Source organism: Periplaneta americana, chromosome 8, assembly GCF_040183065.1.
Source record: "Periplaneta americana isolate PAMFEO1 chromosome 8, P.americana_PAMFEO1_priV1, whole genome shotgun sequence".
Taxonomy (NCBI): Eukaryota; Metazoa; Arthropoda; class Insecta; order Blattodea; family Blattidae; genus Periplaneta; species Periplaneta americana.
In genome coordinates, this window is record NC_091124.1 from 21,223,440 (window position 1) to 21,249,163 (window position 25,724).

At 35.8% G+C, this 25,724-nt stretch overlaps 1 protein-coding gene across 2 annotated transcripts in view; it reads right to left on the minus strand.

Moving 5' to 3' along the window:
• The window catches only part of Syt14 (Synaptotagmin 14), a 495,921-nt gene that overhangs the window by 86,978 nt on the left and 383,219 nt on the right, over positions 1-25,724 (minus strand). The window lies entirely within an intron of this gene.

Consider the following 25,724-nt stretch of genomic DNA (forward strand, 5'->3'; position numbering starts at 1 on the left):
GATGCAAGTAACATTAAGGAAGCCGTGAAAAAATCAACAAGATTCCAGACTCATCATAGACTGGGGGGGGGGGGAAGAGAGACGTATATCACGGCCTGCTGGAGTATAGTAAACACAGAACACATTTTAAAGCAACAATGTTGAAGATAGATATTTTAGTTTTGCAAATTTGCCGTCATTGAACAGAAACCAAGATGGAGATTTCATTGCAACTAATTAGAAATTCCTCTTTCAGGTATGTAATAAACGATCTTCGCACAGAATAATGTACGATACACGAGCGGTATGTTTTCTTTCAATTCTCGAATTCTCAACTATGTTTCGCTTTTTCAAACTATTCCTTGGACATGAAACATATCGCTCTTGTAACGCATATTACTATTTTGTGCATGAAATAACCTTCAAGATATTACAGTCAACTTCCTTTTATTTAATGGGAACCAACTATGTTTATGTATTGAAAATGTTACGTTAGCTAGGCCTATATATAATAACCGACTTCTTTACAGACTGTTTGAATTTCACCGTTAAGAGTAAAGATAAACAACGTCTGACGCACCCTTTCTTATAATGTTGTCGTAATTGAAGATCAAACACACCCATAGTACTGTACACTGCCCAATGCAACCCTTATTTCTTCTTTTCCATACTGAACAATTAAACGATAAGACATCTGATTGCATACAGGAGATTTAGTGTTTTGTTTTTTGAGACTAATTGTTTATTTTTTATTGCACACTACTTTTATGTCTCACTTCACTATGTGCAATATTTCCATAGTATTAAAATGTAGGCTACAATACATTGTGATTGTGATTTAATTGACGCACAACTCTAACCAGAATTGTCTTCCCTCTGTTCGATCGATGGTCAGACATTGCTTACGTTTACTCTTACCAGAGACATTCAAACAGTCAGTAAAGTAGCCAGTTGTTATTAGACAGAACTAACGCAATATTTTCAACAGAAAACATAGTTGGTTTCTATTTAGAAAAAGAAAGTTGACGCTAATATCTTGAAAATTATTTTATGTACAAAAAAATACATTACGTGTATCAGATGTCCTCTTCGATGTAATTTAACTTGTAATTCTCGGTTTGTGCATATGTGAAATATTTCACACGGTACCGGAGGTGAAATAGTTAAGTGGGCAATTCTGTATATAATTTAATCCAAATTGCTGTTGTGTGTTTTTTTTATTTGAAATGAAGTGAAAACCTATTAATATTTGTTAACAATTATTATTATATTAAGGACAATGGGATAAATAGACTGAAGATACTAAATTAAAAAAGAATCTGTCTATTAGCTTAGAAGAAATCGCTGTAGGGCTACATAGAGTGGCAGAAGGGCACTTCAAGGGTTCTAAAAATACGTATTTCCGTGAAAGTATTGAAATCGACTTTTTGCAGTATTACAACACTTTCAAAAATAAGTATAGATTGGACTTTCCTCTTGCTGTCAATGGATAAGAAATTCACTGCTTTTCGAATATTGCCCCCGTCTCTTTTTTTAATCTTTCAAACAGAAATTGGTGTTTACAACGACTCAATGGGTAGAATACTCATTTTTCATCTGAAAACGAATGTATAGTAGAACCAATCATCGAAAAGTTGTGAATTATTTATTCATCACCAGCAATAGGAAAAACTCCAATCTAAAACTCTTCTTAACAATGCAATTTAGATCAACAATACTTCAATCTACTGCGTATAAAAGGAAAGTAAAAATATTATGGTGAAAATGTGGCGTTTAGCGTGAAACGTTTATGCGATTGACATTAGAGAAATCTGATCACACTTTCTGTTAATACGGTGACGTCATCAAAGCGCTCTACATCACGCAAACGATAAGAGATTCTATGTTCCGCTGAGACTGGAAATATGTACAGTAACTCTAATAGCTTAACGAAAATAATATTAAACTTAATTTTCAATTAATAAAACAATATATAATTCGTACACAAATGGGGGATTAATAAATGAGGGGAGTATAAAGACAAAAGTAGATGTTTTAACGTAGTCTAACTCTGAAGTAGTTAGTTGTGATATTAATTTCCAAACGAATCCAATTCTCTGTAATGATATTACAATGGAAGCAAATAAAACCTACAAATTCTAACCGATTGTTTTAATTTTTTCAGAAAGTGTTAAATTACTCATATTTCTACACAGTTTTTTCATTTTACTTGGGTATTTAACGACGTTGTATCAAGTAGTAGGTTATTTAGCGTCTATGGAATTGTTAACGAGATGATATTTGGCGAGATGAGGCCGAGAATTCGTTATAGATTACCTGACTTTTGCTTATGGTTGGAGAAAACCTCTGTAAAAACCCAACCAGGTAATGAGCCTAAGCAGAAATCGAACCCGCGCCCGAATGCAACTCTGGATCGGCAGGCAAGCGCCATAGCCGACTGAGCTACGCCGTTGGCTTCTACACAGTTATTAGTAGTAGTATTTATTAGTAGTATTTATTTATTTAACCTGGTAGAGATAAGGCCGTCAGGCCTTCTCTGCCCCTCTACCAGGGGATTACAACTATAATATGAACAATAAAATTACAATTAACATTAAATTTACAATTACAATTACAATAAAAATTGAAGTACGACAAGATTACCTGATTAATGAAAGCTAGACATTTTATCATAGAAGTTAAGAACAAAGAATATTTTTGTATTTACTGAATTACAAATTAAACCTACAATAACAAAAATCTATAGTAATGAAATTACCGGATATTGAAATATTTTGTGATAGATTAAGAGAACTATTTACAAGAAACCATGTCTGAACGAGTCTCAATTACTGACCAAGTGCCTAGTAAGTTTGCGTTTGAATTCAGTTTTATTTCGACAGTCCCTGATGCTAACAGGTAACGAATTCCAGAGTCTTGGCAGGGCTATTGTGAAAGAGGATGAGTATGAGGAGGTGCGATGGGATGGTATTGTTAGTTATCTACCAAATGTTTCACTAACAAATTTATGTTTCTTTGCTTCGAACTATGAAACTTTTGAAACATGAATATAACACTTTTTTTAAGGAATTAGAAGAATAATATCGATCGTCCAGTTCAAAAGTGCGACAACTCAAAAATTGCCATTTTTTAGTTGTTTATACTACTAAAAGCCCCTTTCGGAGCTCTTTCCGATTCAGTATTGAGATAAGTCATATTTACAACCAAAAAGAAAAAAAAAAAACTAAATAAACTGCTTTAGAAGTAATTACAACTATGGACTTTACTAATTCATTATTAGTACATTTCGAAATGTATTGATAATGAACTGGAAGATTGTGATAAACTCGTCCTGAATACTGACTCATTTCTAATTGTCGTGGTTATGAACCAGAACTCTGTTCCTTTCTAAGTGATTTATTTGAAACTTTCAACTGAAGATATCTCAAAACTTGTTTTTTTGAGTTGTCGCACTTTTGAACTAGACTTTCGATATATTGTTAATCACTGCAATTTGAAATAGCTCATTGGTGTCAAACTGATGGCTGAATCTTTTAGTCTATCAATTGCATTGTCGTTTCGGGACTAGTCCTCGTGGAATGAGGAAGTAATTGTGAAGTAGTTAACGAGAAGGCTCCACCTTGTTAAATTTGAATGCGGAAATGCAAAGATACCAATATTTAATTTAACAGTCTAATCCTGAAGTACCTAACTGAGGTATTAATTTCCTTAATAATTATTCGTACACAAATGGGAAAATTAATAAATTTGGGAAGTGTGTGTAGTAAATGTAACAGCTTAACGGAATATTGAACTTAATTTAACCAACCAAAAATAATTATTCGTACACAGATGGGGATCATTAGTTTTTTTTTTCTAATGGCGGGTACTTGACTTACTCATAGACCCATATGTAAACCAATTTACCGACAGAGCCGTTTCCGAGGGTGCGCCATAGGAGGCTGGTCTACGTTAGAACTGCGATGAGACGAGATGATGATGATGATGATGATGATGATGATGATGATGGAGATTTGTTGGGATGCCACAAGGGAACCGGAGCTCCCGGGGAAAATCCCTGTGTTACTTGGCCCACGGGATTTCCCAGCACAAGTTGTAAATCGGGGGTACGCCAGTGATAGAACCCGGGTCCGCAGGATAAGTTCAGCGCTTTAGCCGCTAGACAACCGCGGCGACTTGTTTCGTAAATCTAACAGCCATAAAACAGATTGCAGAATTGTTTCGCATAATAGAATCAAAGAGATGTGTCTATATGCTATTCGTTATGTTGGGTGATTTAAACATAGACATTTCCAAACCTGGAAATTAAAATTTTGTGAAATATGTAAAGGAAGCTTTCAATTTAACATTATTCGTAATTTCAAGCACCACACTTGGAACAACCAGATCGGACACTTACATATATCTGAGGTTTACCAGAAGAATAGGGGTCTTTCGTGTATGAATTGTATTACTTGTGATATTATAGATCCATACCGACATCTCTCCAACAAATAGTAAAAAAAATCCAACAACGACGACAAATATAGACGTTTTACGAAATTATAAGGAATCGATGAATCCTGTGCCACTTTTTTTAGTTCATTATATTTGTCAGTGGTTTTATTTTAATTTATAATCTATAGTAATTTTATTCTTCGACTTTTCTTTCCGTAGCAAAAATTTGAATTCAACATTGCTATTACTACACTATTACAGCTACTGCTATTACTACTACTACTACTACTACTACTACTACTACTACTACTACTACTACTACTACTACTACTACTACTACTACTACTACTACTACTACTACTACTACTACTACTACTGTTAGTGCTACTGGTGGTACTACTAAAACAACATAAACATAAAAGACATAAAATTAAAAAAAAAATAAAATCACAAATGAAAAATATCGAAATTTTATTTCAAATCCTAAACATCTTTACAATCCAAATAATTATGACCAGTATAAATGAATCGCACTTTTTAGAACGGAACTTAGTCAAAATTTGTCATTTTTGTTTTTACTGATGAAATGATTAATACTTTCGAGAAGCGTTGATTGGAAAAGAGAGGAACTTAGTCAAACCTTTCCCTGTATCGCTAACATCAAATTGATGTTTATAGTACGGCACTATTTATTCATGGAAATATGTTTTTTTGATCTCCTGAAAAGTAGAGAATTTTGACTTACAAGGAGAGGACATGCTCTATATATCACCGAATGGAATAAGATTGTGTGAGATGAAAGTACAAGACGTACTGTTTAAAGTCATACCTGGTATGGGTGGCCAATGACCCCTCGTTTTGGAAATATTGGCTATTGTTTGTGACATACTTCCGTTAGGTGCTCAATAGGGAAGCATTAGACTATGTAACAGCGTAGCCCATATGGTTGGATGCTGAGTTGTTATCAAGGCAACCTGAGTTCGAATCTTAACTGGTCCTATATTTTTTTTCTTTTAATAATGATTAATATTGTGATCACGGTTATCTATTTAGATACCTATATCATATTTCTTAACGTATTGAATGCTTCATCATGTTTTAAACAAATTACTAATTAACTAACATTGTATTGTAAAGGATAAACAATGAAATACTGCTCACGTAGGAAGGTAAGATGTGTCACTGGTGTCTGTTCTATTTCTGTAGCAGCTATTCCATTTCATTTTGTACTCGATTCATTATGATGTCATAAAAACACACAAAACATACATATTTCCTGCACCATGCACAGCAAATGAAAGAAGGTTGTCCGCAGTCACACACATTTTTCCGCACTTCTGCTGCGAAACAGACATCCTTCACATTCACAAACACTTCTCGTTCGTTTATCAATTTTAATGCATACCACGCATATTTCAACATGGCTTTGAATATAGGAACTGACAACTGAAAGTGTATTAAAATAATAATAATAATAATAATAATAATAATAATAATAATAATAATAATAATAATAATAATAATAATAATAATAATAATATCAAGCTTTAAAAAATGAGAAGGCATTAGGATTCGAACTCGGGTTTCCTGGATGACAACTCAGCATCCAACCACATGAGCTACGCCATTACACAGTCTAATGCTTCCCTATTAGGTACCTAACGGAAGTATGTCATAAACAATAGCCTATATTTCCAAAACGAGGGGTCATTGGCCACCCATACCAGGTATGACTTTAAACAGTGTGTCTTGTACTTTCATGTCACAAAATCTGATTTAATTCGGTGATATACAGAGCGTGTCCTCTCCTTGTTAGTTCCTTTCTAAAAAGTGCGATTCAAATGTTTCACGTGATTTTATAGGGATTCGACGAATCCTATGACACTTCGTTTTAGATTATTACTTTATTTTTTAGTGAATTGATTTTAATTTAAACCCGTAGCAATTATCTTCTTGGTGTTTAATACCCGTAGAAAAAATTTAATTCAACATTGTTGCTACTGCTGCTGCTACTTCTGCGCTGCTACTACTAATACTACTGCTACTGCTACTACTGCTACTACTACTACTACTACTACTACTACTACTACGATTAATACTGATAATGCTACAAATTGCACTATTACTACCACCACGACTACCATACTACTGATGCTCTTACACCCATTAAAGAAACACGAAGAATGCAGAAACTGCTACAATCACAGCAAAAGTACTCACCGGGGAAATAAATAGCAAATTGAGAAAGTGGACTTTGTCAAATAATTATAGCAGTAAAGTAATGTGATATGTTATTACAGTGTTCCCAACGTGACGTGTAGAATCTCGACTCTCTGGACATATGACTGGAGTTATTGAATGCACAGGCTCGTCAAATATTTAGCGCACTTGCGTGACGTATCGCTTTACATAACATCCGATCACTGCGCATGTGCGTCGACCGGATAGCGTGCGCCCATCCTCGATAAACTATATTAGTGCTGGTTGATTGGGGTGCGAATTAGGGGTGTTGTTATCCAATCATTGGTTACAAAATTTGCATAGCGGCGAAGTAACAGGTTTCCCTCATGTCAGCATCATACAGGTGTGTGGCATATTTGCAGATATGAATCGATACAACTTCATTGCCTTGGTCACGTGATTAGAATGTAGAATTATAAATATCATCCTAGATGCCAAATTGTATGAAATACATTATTATGTCTAATGTCATTATATTATTACTAGTGACTTGTGCAGCAAATGCTGCAAACTAAGTTCATTACTTACTGGCTTTTAAGGAACCCGGAGGTTCATTGCCGCTCTCACTTAAGCCCGCCATTGGTACCTATCCTGAGCAAGATTAATCCAGTCTCTACCATCATATTCCACCTCCCTCAAATCCATTTTAATATTATCCTCCCACCTACGTCTCGGACTCCCCAAAGGTCTTTTTCCCTCCTGCCTCCCAACTAACACTCTATATGCATTTCTGGATTCGCCCATACGTGCTACATGTCCTGCCCATCTCAAACGTCTGGATTTTATGTTCCTAATTATGTCAGGTGAAGAATACAATGCGTGCAGCTCTGCGTTGTGTAACTTTCTCCATTCTCCTGTAACTTCATCCCTCTTAGCCCCAAATATTTTCCTAAGAACCTTATTCTCAAACACCCTTGATCTCTGTTCCTCTCTCAAAGTAAGAGTCCAAGTTTCACAACCATACAGAACAACCGGTAATATAACTGTTTTATAAATTCTAACTTTCAGATTTTTTGACAGAAGACTAGATGACAAAAGCTTCTCAACCGAATAATAACACGCATTTCCCATATTTATTCTGCGTTTAATTTCCTCCCGAGAGTCATTTATATTTGTCACTGTTGCTCCAAGATATTTGAATTTTTCCACCTCTTCGAAAGATAAATCTCCAATTTTTATAGTTCCATTTCGTACAATATTTTTGTCACGAGACATAATCATATACTTAGTCTTTTCGGGATTTACTTTCACCCTATCGCTTTACTTGCTTCAACTAGAATTTCCGCGTTTTCACTAATCGTTTGTGGGTTTTCTCCTAACATATTCACGTCATCCGCATAGACAAGAAGCTGTTGTAACCTATTCAAACTAAGTTCATTAGACGTTCAAATAAACATTTTTCAGATTTATTTTCAATGAAGAATACCAGACATTCTGAAAGTTATTTGTTTCCATAATAATGAAAGATACTCTCTCTCATTCATTCATTCATTCATTCATTCATTCATTCATTCATTCATTCATTCATTCATTCATTCATTCATTCATTCATTCATTCATTCATTCATTCATTCATTCATTCATTCATTCATTCATTCATTCATTCATTCATTCATTCATTCATTTATTTTATTCCATAGATCTTACATGAGCAATGAAGCTTTAAGATGTGGAACATGTCAACATTTTACAATATTACAATTACAATTTTTACAAATTTTTATAGTTTTACAATTTAGTAATTTTCTACAATTTTTACAATTTTGTACAATTTTTTTACATTTTTTTACATACTGAAGCCAATACTGAAGAGAACCACGCATATAAATATTTACACCACACCGCCATTAAATAAATGAAAAAGACCCAACCCCACTTGATTAATAACTATAAAAATATTTGATTTTTAATAATATTATTATCTTACGTAAATTTTATAGCTTTCAGTAACATATACTATAGGCTATACTTATACTATATAGCCACCACTCAGTAAAATATAGAAATCAAAATATAATTTAAGTTATTCTCTACATCTACTTATATAACCCCAAAAAGTTTCACTTCCATATCATCAATATAGCATTAATATGTAGAATTAATGAACAATAGTCACATCACGGCATTAACTATAATAATATTTTATTTCTAATGGTAATAATCTCATCAAACCACCTCAAGTTTTGTAGTTTTTAATATCCAATACACAGCTGTAGCCAGAAAATTACACACCACAGAATCGAATCTGTAAATTATTTTTAGTAAGTTAAGTTTTTAATAACCAATTAATTTGAGCTCTAAATATGTCAGCATTCTTGGAGATCATGGCCTTCGTGTAATATTGTTTACTGTAGTGTGTGGTTTGTTTTATTTTGAAATGCAATTAGCTAGTTCTCAAAACTGACGACAGATGGATTTTGGAAAATATGAAAATTTTGTTGAAAAATTGACATTTCACTGAAAACTACTATTTTTCTGAAAAGCTTTGAGTTCCAAGCTTCAAAATTAGGGGTCATTTATTAAAATCCGTTCAGCCGTTTTCCCGTAATTTCCATTACCAGTTCAAATTATATAGATACCGTTTACACAGAAATAAAATATTACGATATTTTTAATCAAATCTGTACCGAGTGAACTTCGCAATCGTGCAGTTGGCATGAGAAAGAAAATCATTTTGTATTTTTAACTACCATGGAGACCTAACGATGTCCGTAGTTTAATAGGAGGACCTGACATGAATTTATTAAGTTACCTTTTAAGATAGCAATATATCGTATAAATGAAATTATTAAATTATTATGATAAGGGAGTCAAACGTTAAACTGAAATTACTATTGCGACACAAGCTGAAATAATAATATTAATGGTATTATATATGTGTGTGTTATGTGAGCATCGATTTAAATGGGCATTGTGTTCTGTGATCTATGCCTCTCCTTTAGGGCAGCCGTGGCGAAAATGTGATCGTGCGCCGAGCCCCTGTGTAACCTGCAACGTGCATAGCATCTATGGAGGGAGGCGGACACCCGAAGGGGAAGTGAAGCAACTGTCTGACTTATTAACGGATTTTCATTTTCTTTACGTCAAGCACTTAAATATAATTTTATACAGTAAGGTTACAAACTAATGTTTAGTAGCCTATGTGTAACAAAGAAAGAAATAAACAAGAAAACATAGGATACATTATCACAACCTAAAATTAACGGTCTTTAAAATGTCTCTGCGGCAGAATTTCAAAATCTGGAATTATGTCGTAGTTGATCACGAAGGTATTTGTCTGTCAGTCGTGATCTAAATTTGGTTTTTACTATTTTCATTGTTGAAAATAATTTTTCACAAACGTAAGTTGTAGCGAACACGGCTTCAACAGAGCAAACGAAAGAACGAAGCTTGGGATATTTATTTTTTGGTAAAGATTTGAAACGTTCAACATTTGTCAAGTCCTTACATCTAGCTTTCTTTTAACATCACATTGTAAATCTGTGAGTTTAAATTGAAGATCTAACCGCATTATTCATACATCTGCTGAAAAAGGACCGACGTGCAGAGATAATAATAATAATAATAATAATAATAATAATAATAATAATAATAAACCTTTTAAAGTTTCATGAGTAACATGTAGTATTATGCCGTTTTATGTTATACAACCGTTTTTCTCGCAATACTTGTGAATAAATCATACATTTAATATTCTCATCATATTGCAAAAAAAAAATAAAAAATAAAAAAGCGTCCTCCCATCCTACTTGAAACTTTCGTTTTTGTAGAGGTACATGGTTTCGAGAGAGACATTGCAACGATACGCCACTCGCAGGTCAGAGACAAATACAAATGGAACGAAGTTTGACTCCAGTGAGTGAGAGGGTGGGGGTTGGTGGAGGTAGGAAGCAAGAGAAATGCATAGCTATCATTGCGAGCCGAGTTCACATTTACGCCATGGCTTCTTTAGGATAAAGAGCAGAAATTGTACTGTTCTCCAACCAGGAGATCAACCGTGAAAGGAATGTGCTTACTGTTGCGTCATCTATTGGAGCGAAGTAGGTAGATAATATTATCGTTATAACGTCAGTTTAAAAACCATGCGCTCTCCTGCATATGTTATTTCCTGTATGGAGGGATTAAAAGACCAGGAGATTAACAGCGATCTAATTTTGTAACTAGGGTAGTATAAATATGTGTGTGTCAATGTTATTGTTTGTGCTGTAAGAGCTAGCCAATAGAGATAGGAGTACCCATGTGTGTGACCTTATGACATCTTATGACATCAACATTCATTCACAGCATCACCCCGCTGCGTTTCATTCCGCGAAGACTTTCTCGTGGTTGGAGCACAGTAATCACCTCGTCATCTAAAATACTGCCCGCTGTACCTCTTGAGGAGGCGGGTACACGTTGAACCAAAAAGTCTGTATTTTCACCTTTATAGAATGAATTGGACTTTCTTGACAATTTCGTCCCGATCACGAGGATACTGAACAATACTAGATATTCTCTAATTATTAATAAGTATTTAATGAATTTAAATCTTAAGGCATATAAACTTGCAAATGTTTATTTGCTATTTAATAACAATATATGAACGTTTTCGCCGTTTAGGGCATCTTCAGATATAACAAAATATATTATCTGGACCTATAATAGTATATTATGCAAATAACAAGGAAAATAGAGAACAATATATGTGATACATGAAATTCATGAGCTTTATGTAGATATAACATGATACAGGATGAATATTGAGATAATCTTTGAATTTGAACTTAGACTGGGCGAATGTTTTATTTATACAAATAGCTCATGTTACAATTAATATACAATGTTTAAAATTTGTCAATGAAGTTAATTTTAAAATGTACAATGATAATAATAAAATATTTAAAGTAATCATGGCTGAAAGTTGTCGTAAGTTACAAGATAGTATTCGTAGTTAATGTTCGTGTGTTTTGTAATTATTTCACTTAGAGAAGCCGTTGGCATTTGAATGAATGTTGTTTGACGTTGATGACTACTTTACAATTGATATACAGTGATTAAATTAGTCAATGTTAAAATTTAAACTTTATAATGAAGATAATAAAATATTTAGAGTAATCATGGCTGAGAATTGTCGTAAGTTCAAGATAGTTTTCGTAGTTGATGTTGTGTGTTTTGTAATTGTTTCACTTAGAGGTCATTGACTTTGAAATGGCTACTCTGATGTGATGACATCCTATTACGTGTTCTCAGATTTATTGAAGTATATAAATGAAGAAGTTCTATAAATTTGTATGTACTGGTGTTGATGTGTTGGAGGTTTCAAGAGAACTGAAGGAAGGAGAAGACGAAGAAGGGAATGAAAAGAAAGATAAGATACGGAGGAAGTGTGGGGAAAAGAAAGATGAGATGAAGAAGAAAGAGAAAAGGAAGATAAGATGAGGAAGAAGAATATGGAAAGGAGAAAAAAGCTGGGGAAGAAGGTAAGGGAAAATAAATAGAAGATATGAGAAAGAAGAGAAGGGAAAAGAAAGAGAAGATGAGGAAGAAGGGAAGGGAAAAGAAAGAGAAGATGAGGAAGAAGGGAAGGGAAAAGAAAGAGAAGATGAGGAATAAGGGAAGGGAAAAGAAAGAGAAGATGAGGAAGAAGGGAAGGGAAAAGAAAGAGAAGATATGAGAAAGAAGAGAAGGGAAAAGAAAGAGAAGATGAGGAAGAAAGGGAAGGGAAAAGAAAGAGAAGATGAGGAAGAAGGGAAGGGAAAAGAAAGAGAAGATATGGGAAAGAAGAGAAGGGAAAAGAAAGAGAAGATGAGAAAGAAGGGAAGGGAAAAGAAAGAGAAGATGAGGAAGAAGGGAAGGGAAAAGAAAGAGAAGATGAGGAAGAAGGGAAGGGAAAAGAAAGAGAAGATGAGGAAGAAGGGAAGGGAAAAGAAAGAGAAGATATGAGAAAGAAGAGAAGGGAAAAGAAAGAGAAGATGAGGAAGAAGGGAAGGGAAAAGAAAGAGAAGATGAGGAAGAAGGGAAGGGAAAAGAAAGGTAAGATGAGGAAGAAGGGAAAGGAAAAGAAAGAGAAGATGAGGAAGAAGGGAAGGGAAAAGAAAGAGAAGATGAGGAAGAAGGGAAGGGAAAAGAAAGAGAAGATATGGGAAAGAAGAGAAGGGAAAAGAAAGAGAAGATGAGGAAGAAGGGAAGGGAAAAGAAAGAGAAGATGAGGAAGAAGGGAAGGGAAAAGAAAGAGAAGATGAGGAAGAAGGGAAGGGAAAAGAAAGAGAAGATGAGAAAGAAGAGAAGGGAAAAGAAAGAGAAGATGAGGAAGAATGGAAAGGAAGGAAAAAGGAAGAGGAGATGAGGAAAAAGAGATAGGAAAAGGAAGAGAAGATGAGGCAAAAGATAAGCGGAAAAAGAGAGAATATGAGGAAGAAGAAATGGGAAAAGGAAGGGAAGATGAGGGGAAAGAAAAGGAAAATATAAAATGGGGAAGGAAAGGGGAAAAGAAAGTATAGGAGGTGAGGAAAAGTAGGAGAAAATAAATGGAAAGAAATGAAAAAGAAAAGGGAAAAAGAAAACTACAACGAAAAAGTGGGAAAAGTAGAAGAAGAAGAAGAGGAAAATGGGGACAAGAGTGGATGACTTTGTCTATGTGAACAAACTTTATGGCCTTTCTGTAGTGAATGTGATAAAAGAAGAAATGTGAACTGTCCTTCGTAATATTTCACTATGAATCCATGAACATTAAAAATGCCATATAACAGTACTGACCGAAAAGCGTGCTGAGAGTGAGATTTCATATATTTTTCATAGCACTATGGGAGCAATGAAAATAATTTCATTCTACTCAAATGACATGAAGGGAAAAGGAAGAAGGTATAAAATCTCCATAAATATTGTGTGTTGTTCGGATATTAAAATAAGAAAACTCTTGTATTTCATAAACTTCTCAAAATAGTTCTACAGTGTCTTGATCGTGAGCCCAAGAAATGATCTGGTATCATATTGTCTCCAACTCCAGTCAGTGTGTTAAATTCTGATTGTCGCGTGAACGTTTTACTTTTGAGAAATAACAAGCCAGAGTGAGAGAAAGTACAGTTCCAGAAAAAAAAAACCCTGCTTGAATTTTCTAAGTTCCAGATTCAATGCACTGCGCATGCTCAGTCCTCCAAAGCAGTGGTACACACGAGATCGCTTTGGCATTACTGAAATTAATTTTATTTCGATTGTTGCCGTAATCCGAAAGGCATTTGAAAAAATGCGATGAAAATTGACCTATTCTTAACCCTTAACTTGGCAAAACTTCATTTCTCACGCTAATTTATTAAACCGTGTCGGACTGTAAAGAAAACAACTATCACAATGTCCATATTTTATATGTTATGCAATATTATAGTTTTGTAAAATTTTAATTTTCCTACTTTTTTTTTACTGCCTCCGTGGTCTGTTGGTCAGCATGCTGGCTTCCAGATTAGGAGGTCCCGGGTTCGATTCCCGGGCTAGGCTCTCGGTGAATTTTTCTTGAAGAAGAGGAATTCCCTGGGTGTCTAGAGTCTGGAAATTTGTGTGAATGTGAGTGTGACTGTGAGTGTGCCGGGTTAATATAAATTAACCAATCACCACAATATAAAAATACGTCAGGACTGTCGCTGGGCAGTAACCTGAACACACGTTTCAGCGTCACATTGTTGACAAGTAACTCCATCTGTTAACACAACCATAAAGCATCTAATAGATGCTATAGAGTTACCAACAGCGAAAATTTTTTTTTCTATTGTTCTATTAACATTATAGCATATAGCCCACTAACCTGTTGTATCCTATACGATACATTACCAATTTAAGGGTTAATATTAGATGAATATTTATAAATCGTGCAGTAAAATAGAATATTGGTAAACCAAATTAAACAGCATATTTAATGAAGAAAGAGTTTTTTAAACAGTATCCGAACCCTGAACTCTGTATTCTGTGAGCAAGCATGCTAGCACAGAACTTGCTTGCGATAAATTGTTATAATTGGGGTTGTCGTACTGTTCCGTATTTGTTTGATAATGACTCTTCGGTGTTGATTTGATCTTATTTTCAGATTAATTTCGTACTTTTCTGCATTACTTGTCAAATCATATCTTTCTGTAATACTACTAAAATAATACTACCGTTTGTTAAATCATTGTGGTGTGAATCATGCTCTGTAAGGAGCTTCAAGAGTAGGGCCATTATTTGTTTCTGGAGCTGTTCCTATTTCCAATTGTGATAATTCGTTGTATTTGTATATTTATGTTGTGATCAGCTTTATGGTCTAGTGGTCAGAGTTTCTGGCTATAGTTCATGAGGTCCCGGGTTTGATTCCCGGTTAGAACACAGGAACTTTTGTTCCTGTGTTCGTTCACGGTCTGGAAATTAGATTAAGTTTAGATTTAAGACTTCTCCTGGCACTTCATATTCATAATATCATCATGGCAACATATCTCCGCCTTCCAGGCGTCCCAACCTCAGAAGTTGGTTACAAATAAGCCATTGTCGGAAGAGAATTCCAGAAATGTCGAAGGACAACCTGATGGCATTGGTTAAAAAAATATTTAATAATAATAATAATAATAATAATAATTATTATTATTATAATAATAATAATAGTTTTATTTTCGCTGGCAGAGTTAAGGCCACCAGGCCTTCTCTTCAACTCAACCAGGATCAAATCACATACAGAAAAATACATATTTATGTTGCTAGGTGTGAATTTTATAATAACTATACACCATACTTCGATCTAGAATAGCGTACTTTTATATAAAATTTTATGCAAATGATCTTCAGCACTCGTCCCTGCTCTCTAGTAGAGTAATGACTAGAGCCCGGATGTTAGGCAAAATGCCTTTTTTAAACTGAATGTATGTATGAAAGACTTAGAGATAAACACGTTTCCACACATTTAGGGAAGATAGGCCCAATTTTTATTTTTGCTTTTTTTGCCTATTTTAGCTCCCGTTGCCTATTTTAAGGTTAAATGCCTTCTTTTTAGTTTTTTCACGTCGTTATTGTACATTTTTCATATTTTAATGCACTTAAAATAAACCGTACATAAATTATATCAAAGAACAAAAAAGAACGGTTGTACAAATTAAAAATATATATTCACCTCACACAAATAATTGCTGAGAATCTTATTCTCCAGCAATACATATGTTTCCAAGAAGTCGTAAACTTTTCTCCGCTATCGATTCCATCTTTTATGTCACTTAACAAAGATGTTTGAACAGCATTACCCTCAGTGCTCAAGTCACTTCGGGGTTTACCAAGGAAAGAAAGGAGATGAGGGAAGTATTAAAAGCAAGTCTCCAGGTCCCGTTACTGTTGTCGCTTACACGCACAAGTCACAGGTTCTTTGATGTCTCTAGTCCCTTCTCACACCCCTCTTTTTGAGACAATACACAGTCGGTTTATCCCATCTCTGAAAGAAAGTAGAGATAGTCCTTCTTAAATAAGTTGTTTTAAGTTTGCTCCAATCACTTCAGTAGAAGTAGACAGATCTTTTTCCACCATGAAAAACGTTCTCTCCGACAGGCGGCTCACTATGACAGTTGACAACTTAAAAAGACATCTTGTTGTGACATGTAACCAAGGAAAGTGAGTACCGTATGGGATAATTTATTAAGTATTTGTCCATTTTTGTCTGTTTCCATGAATAATAAATGCCTATTTCACTGCCTATTTTTACTATTTTAGTGCTTATATACCTGCCTATTTTAACCAAAATAAATGCCTAAATATCCGGGCTCTAGTAATGACCATTCATCGAGTCTAAACTTACAGCTCATGTTCGTATTTACTGTGTGATATTATTAATCTCGGTTGTCTTTAGTAGAATATGAGCGTTATAATTAATTTTTTACGTTTAATTTTGATTCACTCGTTTCTAAATATTCTAATAGTTCAATAGTTTTGAATAATACAACTATTGAAATGCTTCTATTCAGTAGTTTTTGTTATAGTACAGACTCCTTTGCAGTAAGAGCGAACAATGGAGTCCACTGACCAAAAATGGCCGTCTCTTCTTTACCTGAACAAATGTAGCTGGCCACGTAGAATCCTCAAATGGTCGAGCGAGTCAAAGCCTCCTAATTTCCTGCGGAAGAGGTTTCACTAGGCTGTATCCCTGGAGATGGGATGAAAATTGCATTGTATCTAGACACGTGAATGTGGGAGGAAACGTGGATGAAGAACCTGAATAAGTTAGACCTTAATTAAGCAACAGAAGTGGGAATATAAATTAGAATTGTGAAGAGTATGAAGAGTTGTGAAAAATTAAATTTTATAAAGGGAGTCTTGTTAAACATGTTCAAATGTCGTACTGCGCAGAGAAGTCGGCGAAACTAAGTCAGAATTGCAAATTACATCCCGCATTCAGCAGTTCTAACGGTAAGGAAAGTAATGTAATGCAAGTTAACTCATTGAAAAATTGCTTGCTAGCGAGAGTGTTTATAAAATGAATAAACAGCTGTACATACTGTATGATCTGCCCCTCGATTCAGTGGGCTAAGTTCACGAACATTTCTTATAGATGCGTAAGCTTAGCAGGTGCATATGCTGTTGATTATGTATGAGTAAAGACCAGCGTTTGGTCATCGAGTGAAGAAAACAGGTTAGCTGTGCTATGGAGTATAGATGAAAGCGCATGAACACGGCATATTTGGTATAGTCAGCTCAGAAGATTATAGAAAAAGAGTACCGGTGGTAACATAGATAGATGTCGGTTATTAGTCTGATTGAAACTTTCTATTTTTACCAAGTTGCATAGGAAACAGTGGCGTACACAAAATTTTGTCAAAGGGGCGGTCAGTATTAAAATTGTTCACAATTTACATTATCGGTATTTTAAATTTTGTTTATTATTTTTATTATTATGTTACTGTATATTTAGTAGTGATGTTGATCGATTAAAATATTTAAAACTTCCACCTTGTTGTCAGCTCACCTTCATAGCATTTGAAATACATACTTTCTGGGCTTCGTCCCCCTCATCCCTTATAAAATAGCCATATCTACATTGTGTGCAAGTGAGAGCGTAACTACTTTCTTCTCTTTCTAAAATCTGGTAATTCGATTACAATAGGGGCCAGTCTTCTGTTTCGACCGCTGTACTTTTGCAGTTGCAGTTTCTGTACTGAGTTTGTATATGAAGGTTGTGTGTTTAGTTTGATAAATAAAAAAAAAATCAGTTTTCTGTGGTTTGTGAAAAGTGTAAACTCCATTATGTCATATGAGAATTTGAGAGGTAAACTAGGTGAAATGTTTGGATTTAAATTGAATGATCGTGGAGAAGTGCTCGACAGAAAAAAAACGTTTTTCGTGTTTAGTGATGCACGAAACATTGTTACTAAACGTAGAACGGCACTTAATTCGGAGCATGTGAATGCACTCACATGTTTAAAATCATGGATGAAGCAGTATTAACTAGGTGAGTCTTCATACTTTTTGTTATTTATATTTGTCTAAAAAAATTCCCGGAGAAATTGACACAATAAATTATAAGCCTCATAATAAATATGTTAGTAATTAAAATAGTTCTTTTGTAACATAACGATACAATATATACAGATATACAACACTTAATACTTATGCTTATCACCGAACACATGTTAAATTTAACAATAAGTTAATTGTTTATTAGAGTATATTAAAACATTTTTTTCAAATCGATCAAAACTCGATTAATCTATTGATTAAAAGATTAAATTCAAATAGTTAATCGATTAAATATTTTGATCGATCAACAATACTAATTTGAAATAATTTGTTTAAATATAACATCCAACTGGTTAGACATTGTATTTTAATCAGTGAACTGCAATGCCGAAGCATTATTTGAAGCAAGTAAAGAGATAGGTTTGGAAGTAAATCCCGAAAAGACAAAGTATACGATTATGTCTCGTGGCGAGAATATTGTACGAAATGGAAATATAAAAGTTGGAAATTTATCCTTTGAATAGGTGGAAAAATTCAAATACCTGGGAGCAACAGTAACAAATATAAATGATGCTCGGGAAGAAATTAAACGCAGAATAAATATGGAAAATCCCTGTTATTATTCGGTTGAGAAGCTTTTATCATCCAGTCTGCTGTCAAAAATCTGGAAGTTAGAGTTTATAAAACAGTTATATTACCGGTTGTTCTTTATGGTTGTGAAACTTGGACTCTCACTTTGAGAGAGGAACATAGGTTAAGGGTGTTTGAGAAGAAGGTGCTTAGGAAAATATTTGGGCTAAGAGGGATGAAGTTACAGGAAAATGGAGAAAGTTACACAACGCAGAACTGCACGCATTGTATTCTTCACCTGACATAATTAGGAACATTAAATCCAGACGTTTGAGATGGGTAGGGCATGTAGCATGTATGGGCGAATCCAGAAATGAATATAGAGTGTTAGTTGGGAGGCCGGAGGGAAAAAAAAACCTTTAGGGAGGCAGAGATGTAGATGGGAAGATAATATTAAAATGGATTTGAAGTAGGTGGGATATGATGATAGAGACTGGATTAATCTTGCTGAGGATAGGGACCAATGGCGGGCTTATGTGAGGGCGGCAATGAACCTCCGGGTTACTTAAAAGCCAGTAAGTAAGTAAGTAGTACTGTAATGTCGAGAATTTAAAAAATAATCTAACATACATGTGTTACTGATAAAGTCATATTTCTAATTTTATTGGTCATATTTTTTATGTTTTACGTCATAAATGCATGCACATATCTTAATTTTTAGATCATAGAAATCTGCCCCCTAATTATTATTCTATTAAAAAGAACACGTTTTTTCAGTAAAGAAAACAAATAGAGATTTTTTTTTGGTATGGATGAGAAAGTATTCGAAACGGGAGTGATAGTTGTTAATAATATCATCTTCCTACGTGGAGATGCTTTCTCTAGCCAAGCGGCGAGCTAGAAACGATAGCGATAGTAAAGCATATGAGTGGGCGTCGACCAGCCCGACACCTAGTGAGAGTGACCCCTCTGGCTGCTGCTCTGTCAAATACACAAGCACACGCTCTGCTTAATTAAGGTAGAAGGTGCCGCAGTGAAGGTTTATAAACGCTGTAATTGTTAGATTAAATACAAACATGCGTATAGGATTTTATTTCTACACATAACTTTCTTGGAATCTAATCGGTATCACTATTAAATGCGTTTAATAGTTGATGATTGGATGTATGGATTATAGGTGGAAGGATGAGAAACTTGCGTGATTGTCGGACAATAAGCCTCAGGCTGCGATGCAAGCCTTCGGGGGAAAAAATATACAGGGACATCATTTTATTTTTACTTCAATTTTTATTGTACCTGAGTTTTTGAATGTACTTCACTCCCACCCCTTCTACTAATGAAGTTCCAGCTGTCCTCCACACAGAATCAAGGCCGCATATAGTAAACAGCACTGAGTTAGTGAGTATAGTACGTTCCAGAAATATGTTCGCGTTTTCCAGTGACGAAAGAGCTTTCAATATTGAATCATATTTTCGCACAGGTACTGTCCGTTTGCCTACGTCGCATCCCGGTTTCCCCCACCTGCTTCTGCACGCCCCTCTGGGCTGTCTTAGCTCTTTTCTGAAAACATTAATTTCTGTTAGGAATTGGACGTTTACGTAATATTATACAACTGTTTATAATAACTTAAATAAAAGGGCCTCGTTAAGTAATTAACTGTCACGTGATTTCCCCCCTTTCTACGATCCTGCGACATAACCATTTGGACGGACAGTAGATAGCATGTCTGAGTAATTTTATCTGTGCGGGTCGGGCAGAAGTGAAGATTGAATTTACAGTACGTAAGGTACTCTTTTACAGAGTAGGTACAGAATTATTTCAACATGAGTTACTAGTACGAAGGACGAAACTGGCAATTGGAATTAGATGCAATAGTCTACAGTGCGATAATATGCACAAAAGAACTGAAGCGTGTATCGAAATGAACGGCCACCATTTTCAAAAATGTGTTTAAATATCCATATTACGATTATTTTTCAATTGAACTTCATTCTCTATATTGTACGCTAATGGGCTGTAGACAGTATAATATACACTGCATAATGAATACGTTCGCATGGATAGCTCAGTTCGTGAGTAAAAACACTTATTCTTAATACAGCACTGCATTTTGATTAAACAAAAACCTAATGAAAATTATCGAACTCAAAATCGCGATATTTCCTAGTTTACGTAAATGGCTGAAGTACTTTCTTCCCTCCTATACCTAGTAAAGTGATTTGTTTGTGTTTTACGCCAGTATCATCGAACTCCAGCCATGGAAGGGGGTAGCGAACGGTGTTTCCGGTACTCTAAAGGTATAGCCAGGTTAATATTAAAAATGTTAGTAAAAATAAAATGATGTCCCTGTACGTTTGTTGTTATCTATGGATGAAGAGTCTGATACATAGAGTCCGCCAAAAAAATGTATACACTCTTTATCAGATTGTATCGGGAGATATTGTCAATTGATTTGAATTACGAGTATGTTGTAGTATGGTCTTTCGCTCAACAGATGTCGGTACTTTCATCACGATAGTGAGAAAACAAAATGGCTGGAGCACGCTTGACGTTCGAGCAGCGAAAATGCATTCTGAAGTGGTTTATGAGGTTTGATACTGCCGTTGAAGTGCAACGTCAATGGAGGAGGGAGTACGAAACAACCCCCAACCCACCTAACAAGTAAACACATTATTGAGTTTGAGGCGCATGTAACGATTTGTGATATTCATAAAAAAAGATCGGGAAGACCGTGTACAGCTACAAGTCCTGCTTCGTCGGCTCTCGTGTTGGAAAGATCTGTTACTTCTCCACAGAAGTCTGCTACGCAATGTGCACGTGAAGTGGGGATCAGCAGTACAAGTGTACGACGAATTCTGAAAGCTGCTAAGTGGAAAGTTTACGTCCCACGATTACTGCACGCGATTAATGATGACGTTCTGATCGTCGAATGCAGTTTTGCGAATGGTATCAGCGAATGGTAACTGAAGACGAACAATTTCTGACGAAGATAGTGTGGTCTGATGAGGCCCATTTTAAACTTAATGGAACAGTGAATCGCCATAACTGCGTCAGCTGTGGACAGGAAAATCCGCATGTTCATGTGGATAAGGCGGTCATTCTACCAGGGGTTAATGTGTGGTGTGCACTATCATCTATGGGCTTAGTAGGACCCCTCGTCGTTGCGTTGTGTGTCTGTCTGCCAACGGCGAAAATTTTGAACATCTAAAGTAGACATGTGCTTAACTGAAGGCAGTACTACATGTGTGATCATTTTTGGCGGACTCTGTATTTTATCTGTTACTTCTGTTTATCTTACTCAAATCATCTTTATTTGTTTCACTTTGCTTCTGTCTTTCTTAACCTCTCTTCTTTCCTTACTCCTGCTTTTTCTAACTTTTGCCTCATCTTGACCACGGCTTTATTTAGTATTATCTTTATTTAATTTTGTATTTATTTATTACTGCCTATTCATAACTTTTTAAAGACATCTTTTTGTCACTTTAGAAAACTCGAACAGCATGCGGATAATGAAATATACAGTAGGGTGTCCACACCTGTGGAGTAACGGTTAGCGCGTCTGGCCACGAAACCAGGTGGCTCGGGTTCGATTCCCGGTCGGGGCAAGTTAACTGATTGAGGTTTTTCCGGGGTTTTTCCTCAACACAATATGAGCAAATGCTGGGTAACTTTCGGGTGCTGGACCCCGGACTCATTTCGCCGGCATTATCACCTTCATCTCATTCAGACGCTAAATAACCTAAGCTGTTGATAAAGCGTCGTAAAATAACCCACTAAAATAAAATGAATACAGTAGGGTCTTGTAGATTATGTCTCGTGACCAGAATATTGTACGAAATGGAACTATAAAAATTGGAGATTTATCTTTCGAAGAGGTGGAAAAATTCAAATATCTTGGAGCAACAGTAACAAATATAAATGACACTCGGGAGGAAATTAAACGCAGAATAAATTTGGGAAATGCCTGTTGTCATTCGGTTGAGAAGCTCTTATCATCCAGTCTGCTGTCCAAAAATCTGAAAGTTAGAATTTATAAAACAGTTATATTACCGGTTCTTCTGTATGGTTGTGAAACTTGGAGAATAAGGTACTTAGGAAAATATTTGGGGCTAAGCGAGATGAAGTTACAGGAGAATGGAGAAAGTTTAATAACGCAGAACTGCACTGTTTTCTTAAGAGTTGAAAGAGTTGATGTAGTAGTTTTGTTGAAAATACGTTGTGAGTTGGTTAAAATGTATGGAGAAATTCGGGTTTTACTTTTTTTTTATTTGATTTAATCTTTACTTTTTTATTTAGGTCCGATTTTTGTTTCAGTTCTTCACCTGACATAATTAGGAACATTAAATCCAGACGTTTGAGATGGGCATGTAGCACGTATGGGCGAATCCAGAAATGCATATAGAGTGTTAGTTGGTAGACCGGAAGGAAAAATACCTTTAGGGAGGCCGAGACGTAGATGGGAGGATAATATTAAAATGGATTTGAGGGAGGTGGGATATGATGATAGAGACTGGATTAATCTTGCACAGGATAGGGAGCGATGGCGGGCTTATGTGAGGGCGGCAATGAACCTTCGGGTTCCTTAAAAGCCATTTGTAAGTAAGTAAGTAAGGGTCTTGTATTGAACAGGATATTGCATTGTAAATATGAAGATAATTAACATAACAGTTGAGCAAACTTCCAAAGCCATGCGATGTTGCGGACGAAATGCTACAGATCGGGCAGTTTAAAAGTCCCGAAGAATTGCTCGGCCGGTTAGCGGCCAAAGCCCGAAGCAATCGCTAGCATTCTCATCTATGAAAGCGCTCGCTCTTCCAGCGTGCAGTCAGTCGTGAGTGAGAATTCATTAGAGAGTACAGTAGAGGAGAAGGTGGAAATATGGGCTCCCATTTTGTTTTCCTCATAATAATGGAAAATGGTGTGGCACATTGCTTGGAAATCTTTATTGACATACAGAGTAATTATTCATGTACAATTTTTCCAGTCTTAAAGATCAATAATTGCAATAGATATTTGCATGTAATTACTTTTTGAAAGAAATACGAAGTGGTCCACTATAGGTAGTCGGGTCTAAATATCGGCTACCACAAAAATTTGCAAATAAAATTGGAAAAAGTAAAGAAACATAAGTAGAAAACATGTGTCACATCAGTGGCAATATTCTGTAACAAATAACGCAAATCACGATAGTGAAAATGCAGGACGTGTTAACGTGCTGGTAATATGGACTACCTATCCCATATTTGACACATAGCGATAGTCCATATTAGCAGCATCGACTCATGAAGGATTCTAAGATTATATATGGCAATTGTTGTTCTAAATAAATATTGCTCTTACGGCATGTGATAGAGCTATTCTTAATCAATGCAACACATCAAGCGTGATTTCTGAACACGAACTATATTTTCTTTCATTAAAATTAAAACTACATACCTGCAAAACCTTTGAAATTGATGAAAAACACAAAGGACACACCACATCCACACCACAAGGGCAACTGGTTTGTGTCTTTGTGCACACAAACTGATGGACACGAGATATAGGTACTTTTAGAGGTTTTTCGCTACGTAACAACACCATATAGACTACAGAGTGTTTCCGAGTTGGTGTTACAAACTTTCAGGGATGATGGCGAAGGGCACATGTATCAATTTGAGATAAGGAACCATGGTTCGGAAATGACTGAGTCGAAAGTTATAAGCAAAAATAGTTGTGTGGAAATGGAAATGTAATTTGGCAGCACGTGCCCTCCTTCTCTTAACCTTTGGAACAGTCGTGGAAAGATGGTATGGGCCGGATGTCTTATACGTGGGTACTTGGACCGATACAATTTGTGAGCTTGTCTATTGTTCCCATTAGCTCATCCGTATTCGAAAATCACGTCTGCATATTCCGCTCTCGTGTACTCCTCCATTTCACTAGGACTGATCGACTGGACACTGCAACTTGTACACATACACTGCTATCTACAGACGTGCATATCAGGACCGACCATGTCCGTTACACATTATGCTATCTGCATTGCTTTACATGTGTCCCCATCCCTCAGACAGCGCACTGAATGGAATACTGTAAGTAGACAACGTAAACAACGTCAGATGAATACAGTATGTGTAAGATGTACAGATAAATACACATAAATAAGGTGTACAGAGGAATAAAATTATTTAATTTCCACACAACTATTTTTGTTTGTAACTTTCGACTCGGTCATTTCCGGAGCAGGGTTCCTTATCTCAAATTGATACATGTGTCCTTCGCCATCATCCCTGAAAGTTTGTAACACCACCTCGGAAACACCCTGTATAGTAAAAAAAAAGAGGTAACCCATATTACCACTACTAGCCCATATTTCTACCTTCTTCTCTAGTGTTTTGCAGTGGTGGGATGTTCATTGGGTCGTTGTATATTTATCTTGAAGATGTACATCAAGCGCAGAAAGTTGTGTGGCAGAATAATACAATCATTTAGTTGTAATTTTCAGGCAGGTCAGTTCCAACACGAAAAATAATAAAGTTAGTGGATAAGTTTAATAAAACAGATTCTGTGACTTACCGAAAAAAAACGAAGTTTTATGTAAATCTAGTCTTTCAGGTGAAGCTCCCTGTAAAGCAGATTTGAATAATTTCAAGGGAAAAATTGTTCCGGGGCCGGGTATCGATCCCGGGACCTCTGGTTGAACGTACCAGCGCTCTACCACTGAGCTACCCGGGAACTCCACCCGACACCGTCTCAACTTTTCCCTTTATATCCACATAACTCGCGTGGGCTGACGAAACGCCAGAGACCCACAACGAGTGCACACAATCTCTGTGTGACTTGGAATTGTGGTTACGTTACTGTGTACGTTAACAGAAAACCACAATTCCAAGTCACACAGAGATTGTGTGCACTCGTTGTGGGTCTCTGGCGTTTCGTCAGCCCACGCGAGTTGTGTGGATATAAAGGGAAAAGTTGAGACGGTGTCGGGTGGAGTTCCCGGGTAGCTCAGTGGTAGAGCGCTGGTACGTTCAACCAGAGGTCCCGGGATCGATACCCGGCCCCGGAACAATTTTTACCTTGAA